This window comes from Hoplias malabaricus, chromosome 5, assembly GCF_029633855.1.
Source record: "Hoplias malabaricus isolate fHopMal1 chromosome 5, fHopMal1.hap1, whole genome shotgun sequence".
NCBI lineage: Eukaryota > Metazoa > Chordata > Actinopteri > Characiformes > Erythrinidae > Hoplias > Hoplias malabaricus.
This window is the reverse complement of record NC_089804.1, coordinates 22715231-22725524: the sequence shown is the minus strand read 5'-3', so window position 1 is coordinate 22725524 and position 10294 is coordinate 22715231.

The following is a 10294-nucleotide window of genomic DNA, read 5'->3' as shown; positions in this document are numbered from 1 at the left end:
GCCCCTTGCCTCAGAGATCTGGAAATGAAGCTAGGAAGATGTGTAAGAACTGGGGAAGTGGTCAAAATGTTTGGTTAACACTAATGACAAAGTTCAAACGAGGTCTGGAGTTCAGACGCATGGAACTTACATATTACTTTCACTGTAGTTTGCAGCAGAGCTGGGCCACACTGTGACGGTCATAAAGTTTTGGTCAGAGCAGGTTCAAAACATCAAGTCTTGTGGGTTGTGGTTGGTGCAGAACAGAAGTGGTCTGATATATCCACACTGACTGTCCACAAAGACACACTGGACGAAGCGCATTATCCATAGCATCAAAACAGCTCAGATCCACCCAGCACTGATCTACACAACTGCACGGAAAGGCCTGTTGGGTGCTGAGTGGCTTCCGAGGATGTGCCGTGAAGAGGTAAGGTATGAGGGTCGCAGCTGTCAGGAAGATGGAGGGAACACATTACAGATACATTTACTTTACTACAATACTCCTTTGTTTTTATTGGGCCACAGAGACATAAATGTCAAGAGTGTGCAGGTGCTTTTTTTTTAAAGTTTAAAAATGGCCATGCCGTGGCCAATCTGTAACCTTTCACGGTCCACGTATAATATTGCTTTCCAATGCCAGTTGCTGTTCTGTGATTGCTGTGCCATGATGGAGGGCTTCATTTCCTGTAACGCATGAAGAAACCACCTCGTCTCACTACTGACTGGGAATATTGTTTATAGAATTGGAAATAATTATCATTAATCACCTGTTTGAATGAGCCCCTGGTTAACTCCACCCCTGATAAAGTGCTCAGTGGGCGATGCCATGGTTACGTGATGCTCTCCTCTGCATAGTCGTCACACACTTATACTCTACATGTCCAAATGTTTGTAGGCACGTTTCCTAACCAGTGAATCTTGTTTTTAAGGTTCACTCACAGCGGACACATGTTCAAGTGCACATTCCCAGATTGGATAATCTCAGAGCAGCTGCACATGACCCAACAGTCACTATTGGCGCTTTCTACTGCACTGAACATTACTCTACTGGGCTCTACTCTCTGTTTGGTCCCTGGTACCTGGTTTATTTTCCATTACTATGCAGTTCTACTACTGTAAAAAACCACCCAACATTTATTGAATTTCCTGTCAAAATATCCAAACTAAAAATGGTTCTTTCTGAGTTTTACCCCCATGCCAAAAAGATGCAGGTAGATCAAAGAAAAGAAAGAGCACATATTAAGATTTGTTTGACGTCAGCTGAGATCATTCCATTGAGCACAGTTCCTCATAAAATCACCTCGTCTCATGTCTTTCTTTTCCACACTCAACATTTCCTCCACACTTGTGTCTCAGTAATATTTAATAAATGATGTTGTCTCCCAAATACCGGCATTAGCATTGGGGTAGTGTCATCAATTACATCATCCTCACCCTGTCAGGAGCGTTTACCACTGAGGATTTTCTGAGGGGTTTTCATACATCGATTCGCCACTAGATTAAAAGCACTATCAGAAGTAATTAACATTGATGACCTTGTTAGAGTGGCTCCTGTCGAGATGTGAGGGGATAAATCAAGCAGCAAATAAAACATCGATGTTGGAAGCAGGACAAATGGGGGAGTGTAAGGATCTGAGACACTTTGACAAGTGCTGAAATGTGATGGTCATAATATTTTGATCAGAGCTTCTTCAAAATCAGGTCTTGGGTGTTTCCAGTATGCCAGGCTCAGGTGACAGGGTCAGGAATGTCCAGGGCTCATAGATTGGTAGTGAGGGCGAGCCACTCTAGACCACCTTTGGTGGGCACTAACTCCAGCATAATGGATACACCCAACAAGACCTGCTATTTTGGAGGTTTGATGATTGCTGCTCTAAAGAGTTCAGAGCTGGTGCTAGTTTTCTCTCAGACTTCATAGACAGTAAAGAATTGAGAACATCAACAGCCTCTGGCCAAATATGACAAACCATTCACGATATTGAAGGAACATTGCTCATATTCTCATATTTTACTATTAAATCTGTCTGGCTTTAACTTGTGAAGGGCTGGGAATAAAAAGAAGTCCCAAGCAGCTGCTAATGACACGATCCAAACAAAGCCATCAGACCTGAAACTGAAGTAACTTGAAGTAGACAAAGGAATGAAGCATCACTGTCATTGTTCACAACGCTCACAATATAATACGCCCAAAGGTTTTTAGACACCCTTTATAACTGGTACATGCTCAATTCCAACACAATTTGATCATCTCTGTACAAAAGCATGAATTAAAATGGTCCCAATGGCCAAAAACCAGCAAGCACTACAGGGGTATAAAGTCTCCACCGCAGTGGGCTGTGGAGCAGTGGAGCTCCAATCAATGGAGGAATGGAGCTCCATCAAATATTTTTTTAAGACGAGCTAAAGTGGCAGCACATGACTCCATTAAATATCAGTGTGGCAGAATACCATCAAATCCTCATGGAAATTTTCTAACATCTTGTACCCAGGAGAGTAGAAGGTGGGAATGACCTCTTGATTAAATCACTTCGTTTCAGAAGAAAGGTCTGGTGAGCGCTGAGCACTGCAGTGTAGTGTCAGATAAAGATGAGAACGGCATCGTTTACTGATCGAATAAAGAACGTGAAGCGGATCAACGCCATTCCCTCACGGTGTACGTCTCTAGATTGGGTTTCTTTGATTGGATTTCTTTGTTTTCGCAGCCTCCATCTTTCATCATCGACGAGCTGATTATTACCCTGTGGAGAATCCGTTCGGAATGGAGAAAAAAATCAATGCCACCCTTCATCCGGCAGGAGAAACACCATTTAAAAGGTTATTATTGGGGATAAACTCTTAGTAAATGAGAAAAGTGGCTGTGCTTTGGGTAAAGGGAGTGATGACGAGATAATAACAGTTATTTATGGTCACAGTGGGGACGGTGACCAGTTGACGACTACAGTAGGCCACACACACCATTGTTCAGACTATAAATATAATACATAATCAATAAATCAATGACATTGATAAGTCCGGAGCAGTGGGGGTCCAGCTGTAAAAACCCAGTGGCTTTAAAACCCAATCCTTCTGAGACTCAATAAAACCACAGTTTATTTTAGTCCACTTTCAGACCTCTATCATGTCTCAGAATTTTGTTTCTCTGCCTCAGGGGCTTCACGTTATTTTTAAAGCAAACACAAAAGCCTACTATTTATTCATGAAGCACACAGTTTGTGACTCTGTAATTTCACAGCATTTAGCACAATTCTGTTTCAAATTATTTGACTGTGATTCTCAAATCCATGAATTGTTATAGGAGTGTTTTAACTACAACAGCACTGTGATTGGAGAAATGCAGATGAGGGGGCGGAGCAATCCTAATGTCCCCGCCCTTGATGTAAGAAGCAGCATAAAATCAGAACTACTTTTCAGATTGGGAGGTCTGGTTTCACAGTGTTTCCAAAATATGTCCCTTTTAAAATCACTGACTAGTAACACTGCTGTATATATTCCCAATGTGTAACTGTACAGTTATCACACTCACCCTGTAGAGAGCAGCTTTTCTAATATATACACATTACTTTGACTCGTGCAGATTTAGAAGCATTGCCATCTGCAGAGAGTTTGTCCTTTCTCCAAACTCCTCCTTCTCCATAATCAAGTTTAATCTCAAACTTCTATCTTCAAAAGTAATTGTACCATCTCTTTGAAGTCGCCTCTTTTCACTCACTAAAAATAGGCCAACTCTGGTTTTATTCATTAGCCTCAATGAGGGCAAGACTCTGTGGCTGAATAAGAATTCGCCTGGAGGTCTGCTGCTTTTGACCTGTGAATGAAATACTGTAGAAAGAAAGAGAGGTCAGTAACCGAAGCCGGTTTGGACACTACGGTTAATCTCCTTCCCGATGACTGACCCCGGCTCCGCCCACAAATACAACCTTCCACAGCGACAGTCGACAGGTTTGACATGCTTTAGAGAAAGGTGGTGAAAATCACATATTCCTGTTTCAGTAAATGGTGTGTTCTCCCTGTGTCTGTGTGGGTTTCCTCCAGGTGACTGTCTGTGAAGAGTGTGGTGTGTTCTCCCTGTGTCTGTGTGGGTTCCCTCCGGGTGACTGTCTGTGAGGAGCGTGGTGTGTTCTCTCTGTGTCTGTGTGGGTTTCCTCCGAGTGACTGTCTGTGAGGAGTGTGGTGTGTTCTCTCTGTGTCTGCGTGGGTTTTCTCCAGGTGACTGTCTGAGTGGAGTGTGGTGTGTTCTCCCTGTGTCTGTGTGGGTTTCCTCCGGGTGACTGTCTGTGAAGAGCATGGTGTGTTCTCTCTGTGTCTGTGTGGGTTTCCTCCGAGTGACTGTCTGTGAGGAGTGTGGTGTGTTCTCCCTGTGTCTGTGTGGGTTCCCTCCGGATGACTGTCTGTGAGGAGCGTGGTGTGTTCTCTCTGTGTCTGCATGGGTTTCCTCCAGGTGCTCCGGTTTCCTCCCACAGTCCAAAAACATACGTTGGCAGGTGGATTGGTGACTCAAACGTGTCCATAGGTGCGAGTGTGTGTGTGGACTGGTACTTGATTCTGGTACCAGTGATTCCGGGTAGGCTCCGGACCCACTGCGACCCTGAACTGAATAAGCGTTTACAAGCAATGAATAAATGAATGAACATTTACATAAAAAAAACTCATTGTGGGTGGAACCTGGCTCTGTTAATTTCACTTTATGTTTTGGCGTGTGATTAGTTGATGGCGTTCGTGTAATGGACTAACAATAACGTTAATTAAATATCCAAAAGGAAACCTTACTTCTGCTGCAACACCACTGTCAGACGAGAGTCAGAAACAAATGTAAGGGCCTGGTTCTTAAAAGGTTTTTTTCTTTTTTTGCTCAGCCTTTTTCTGTTCCGGAGTAATTTAGTTGTGCCTGGGAAAATGTATTCATTTCTCATGCTCAGATTTAGATGAATAAAGAGGAGGAGAAGGAGGCGCCTTTGAGCCCATTACATTTCATTTCATTCCAAATGCACAGGGTCCAAGGTCCCGCTTCTATTTCTTTGCACTTCTTGTGGCTTTTATGGAGGAAATTGTGTCTTTCGTCCTCTTCTTTCTGCCATTGTTCGGTTTCTATAGAAACCAGGGCTCGCAGATCTGTTCGCTGTAAGTGGACGCTTGCCAGACACCTTGTTCAAGGACAAGGCAACCTAATAATGATGTCGAAATACAAGATACAGCTCGTTGTGAACAGGCCAGAAACGTAAGGCGCTCTGGAGAGGGTCCTCAATGCAGCCCAACAGTCAAAACAAAAAAAGACTGAGTGATTTTGTTTTGTCTGAATGTGACTGGGATGGAATGGAAATCCACAGTAAAAGAATTATATCCCTGTAGTTCCTCCTGGACGACAAGGAGGTCTGTTGGAGAGACGTTGGAGACTTTAGCTTTTGTCTCCTGCTGCTCAGATGTTTCTCTTGAGAGAATGAATCAAGAAAAGACCCCTGTGTGTCTCCTCTTGAGATTGAGGAGAGATCTCAGTAAAGTCTCAGGCTCAGCACTTGTTTATCTGCAGCTGAACCACAGATAGAGCTCCACCATGTTTTTTATCAGCGCTCAGAACCACCTCCGTGAACTGATGTGTGTTGTTTAATTCTGGACAAAAGCGTCTCACGTTTAGAAGTTTAGATTTTCAGGCTGAAGTTGATTGTTGTCTCACTGTTATTTACTGCATATTTCTGACTGTGCTGTGTCTCCGTTCCTTGATGTTTCTATGGATCAATGCCTAGAACCCAATAACGGCCAGAGAGAGCACCACTTTGAACTTCATTTACATTCCAGAGGTTCAGGCGCCTTTAATGTAAAAATGAAATGCTTAAGATGACACTGGGAAAAGAAAATAGCATCGCCTCCATGCCTTTGATGTTGCTACTCCAGGCTTCAGGAGCTTTGTTGCTGAACTAACCTTGTAATAACAGGCTGATTTTTTGGCTTTGCTGCCTCCTGCTGGCTACATATGGACGAATAGTGTGTCTCTATTTTCATATTGTCTGCAATTGTAGGCCGGTTATTAGCCCTGGAATTAATATTAGTTTTGTGCTGCTACAAATTAAACCTGGAGTTATTTCTCCAGTTATTTTTAGTTGGTGATTAATTTCTATTATGATTTGAAGGTTGTTTTATTAAAATGGAGATAATAAAACCTAGAGTTTGTTTGTTTGTTTTTAAATACATTTATTAATAATTTAGGGATTATTTTTTTTTAATAATCTGGATTTATTTCTACCGTGTCACAGCTAGGATTAATATAACCTGAAATTTTTTTATAGCTGGGAATTAATATAACCTGGGATTACTGCTTGGGTTTGTTATATAGCAGGGGATAAATATAACCTGAGATTATTTCTACAGACGGTTTTATAGATGAAATAGACACAAACGAAATCCAGCCAACAAACTGCAGCGGTTGTATGTAGATTAGATCCTGACTTCACTGAATGTGAGGATTTTTAGACAGAAATAATGCAACTTTTATGGCCGAAGATTGGAGAGTGGCAGGAGAAAATGAAAACAAGTCTCTGAAAAGATGGAAGAGGGAGTAAAGGCCACAGAGAAACACTGAAGATTTATAACAGAGAAAACAAACAAAGACAAAGACAAGGTGAATGCAGTTCTTACTTTAAAGAACAGCTGAGGGTCCTTGTTTTGTGTGTGTGTGTGTGTGTGTGTGTGTGTGTGTGTGTGTGTGTGTGTGTTTGTGTGTGTCTCAGCTGGGTTTCTAATGATGCCAATCATTTCCAATAACCTCACCAAGACCCCTGTCTAGAAATAGCAGCTTCACGGTCAATTTTCAGGGAACATTCACGCCCCCCCACTGCTCCCTCCACACACTCTCGCTCCTCCAGACCAAAGCCAGCTCTCTGCGCTGCGAAAAATAACGTCTTACCAAGAGCAGTCTTCTCACACTTCTCACTGACATATCGTCACTGTCCAATGAAAAACACGTATCTCCATATTGGTCGATTTTTACTACATCTGTTAAAATGATATGAACAGACCAATAGAAATGCTGTAAAATAACTTATTTTATATAAAAAAAAATATTTTGTAGAAAAACTGCAGGAAACAACACACAAAAAATTATGAGCTTAAATAATAAATAATAAATATCCCTGACAGTCCCTGACACACAGCTAAAATAATCCTAAATGAAATCTAGGTTACTGCCGTCTTTAGGCGACATCTTTTTGTCACAGTTGACTTTGAGTAACGCAGGGAATTTGGTATCAGATCTGTCCTCCAGCTTTTTGACGTTTACATTCGAGCTGAAGCTGATGAACCATGCATCAGACTCCAGGCCTGAGACAAACACAGCTACACCTCTCGCATCATACGAAGATCCCAGGCCTGGAGTGTGTATAAATATGACTAGGAGAAGAGGAGATCTGACCCTGACACAAATACACATTCTAAACCTTAAACATCCTACAGACATGTTACATGACTAAAATATACCTTAAAGCGAATGAATATGTTTGTGGAGAAATGCAGTTCTCTCTGGTTTGTCTACATTCAGAAGCTCCGCGGCTTTACGAACGGTATGTTTAAGGGAAAAAAGATTACTCTTGTTTGTATGGGGCTGAAGCTTCACTTGTTTGTAAGTTGTTGTTCATTGTTAGAATTCACAGAGAATCTCATTTGTAGCACTTTCTCTTTACTCTCATGCAGTTAGCGCTCTCCTAAATTTGGAAACATTTAGCGTCTTTACCCCTAGTTCCAACATCAAAAATCTTAGCCAACTGTAAATAAATAGAAGGACTTTACTCGCTCAAATCAACATTTTTCAGTAGTCAAATGTGTGTAGATTAATGTTCAAGACTTGCTTGACTTTGAAAGAAAATATGTTTTTAGATAAAAACGCTTTTGTTTAAGTAGGTGCCAATACGGCTAAGATTATTAGCGCCCCCTAACTTCGGCCACCTCCCCTGCTTGTGACAGTCAAACGAGACAGTTGCTACCACATTCAATGGTTTTGAGAGGTTCACAATGAGATTACGTTTGTCCTGCGTTGGTATCCATACTCTACATGTAAGGACTACAATGGCGGTAGATTTTCCCCTCAGAGAAAAGGAAGCTAACCGCTAAGCTAACTATTACACTGAGGGAAATATCTGTCGCGAAATGGAAATGTGTTGTGTTCCGCATGCAGTTTTGCACACAAAGAATTACAACACTGTTAGAGATACTTCAATATTGTTTAGATATGTGATATTTTGCAAGACTGATGTTTAAATGTCCTACTACGTTTACGTTACGTTTTATTGTTTTACTCACAGCAATTGGTGAAGAGAGAGAGCAGAATTGCAGCATATACGGCAGTGGCCGGAAATAGGGGGACGGCTGGAGTTAAGGGGGAGAGTGCTACCCCTTAAGTACGCTGAAGAAGCAAAAAGTAAGTCAATATTACCCACCTACGGAGCAGGAATAGAGCAATCTCCTCATTTCTGTTCATTCTTTTCAACATATGGAATTTTCCAGTAAAAGTAATTCTTTAAAGTGCAATAGTGTGATTTATAGGTACCTCTGTTAATTATTATTATTGTTTTAATCAACTGCTTGAATCATTTGTTAAAACTTATTAAATAAAGCCACTAACCCAGTCCATTCAACTGGAACATCTACAGGGGTTGGACAATGAAACTGAAACACCTGTCGTTTTAGTGTGGGAGGTTTCATGGCCAAATTGGAGCAGCCTGGTGGCCAATCTTCATTAATTACACATTGCACCAGTAAGAGCAGAGTGTGAAGGTTCAATTAGCAGAGGGTAAGAGCACAGTTTTGCTTAAAGTACTGCAATGCACACAACATTATGGGTGACATACCAGAGTTCAAAAGAGGACACATTGTTGGTGCACGTCTTGCTGGCGCATCTGTGACCAAGACAGCAAGTCTTTGTGATGTATCAAGAGCCACGGTATCCAGGGTAATGTCAGCATACCACCAAGAAGGACAAAACACATCCAACAGGATTCACTGTGGACGCAAGAGGACGCTCTCTGAAAGGAATGTTCGGGTACTGACCCGGATTGTATCCAAAAAACATAAAACCACGGCTGCCCAAATCACGGCAGAATTAAATGTGCACCTCAACTCTCCTGTTTCCACCAGAACTGTGTGTCGGGAGCTCCACAGGGTCAATATACACGGCCGGGCTGCTATAGCCAAACCTTTGGTCACTCATGCCAATGCCAAACGTCGGTTTCAATGGTGCAAGGAGCGCAAATCTTGGGCTGTGGACAATGTGAAACATGTATTGTTCTCTGATGAGTCCACCTTTACTGTTTTCCCCACATCCGGGAGAGTTACGGTGTGGAGAAGCCCCAAAGAAGAGTACCACCAGACTGTCGCATGCCCAGAGTGAAGCATGGGGGTGGATCAGTGATGGTTTGGGCTGCTGTATCATGGCATTCCCTTGGCCCAATACTTGTGCTAGATGGGCGCGTCACTGCCAAGGACTACCGAACCATTCTGGAGGACCATGTGCATCCAATGGCAAACATTGTGTCCTGAAGGTGGTGCCATGTATCAGGACGACAATGCACCAATACACACAGCAAGACTGGTGAAAGATTGGTTTGATGAACATGAAAGTGAAGTTGAACATCTCCCATGGCCTGCACAGTCACCAGATCTAAATATTATTGAGCCACTTTGGGGTGTTTTGGAGGAGCGAGTCAGGAAACGTTTTCCTCCACCAGCATCACGTAGAGACCTGGCCACTATCCTGCAAGAAGAATGGCTTCAAATCCCTCTGACCACTGTGCAGGACTTGTATATGTCATTCCCAAGACGAATTGATGCTGTATTGGCCTCAAAAGGAGGCCCTACACCATACTAATAAATTACTGTGGTCTAAAACCAGGTGTTTCACTTTCATTGTCCAACCTCTGTATACACACACACACCTTGGCTGATGCAGACACATGGTCTTTGTAATGAATTTTTCACAATTATTGTTCATGAAATGACATTCAGGGATGCCAACTAGCTGTTTTACCTGCATTTGTAAACTCCAAACACACAAATCTATAACTCTGCTGTTGAAAACACTTCCTGAATGTTGTGGTGCTATGCGCTAAGTGGCTAAAGTTGCTAAGTGACCAAAACAAAGTTAGCCCTTAGTGTGTTCAGATGAAGCAGTTTACCTTCATGAAAACAACCAAAACTGGAGCTGTTTCTTTGGCCACTTCCAGTTCTGAGTAGAACCCTCCTTTGCTCTGAATTAACCAATGCAAAGCTTCAACAAAGTCTTGCTGGTTCCTTAGATATTCTGGTCCATGTTGACATGGCTGAAGCACATTAC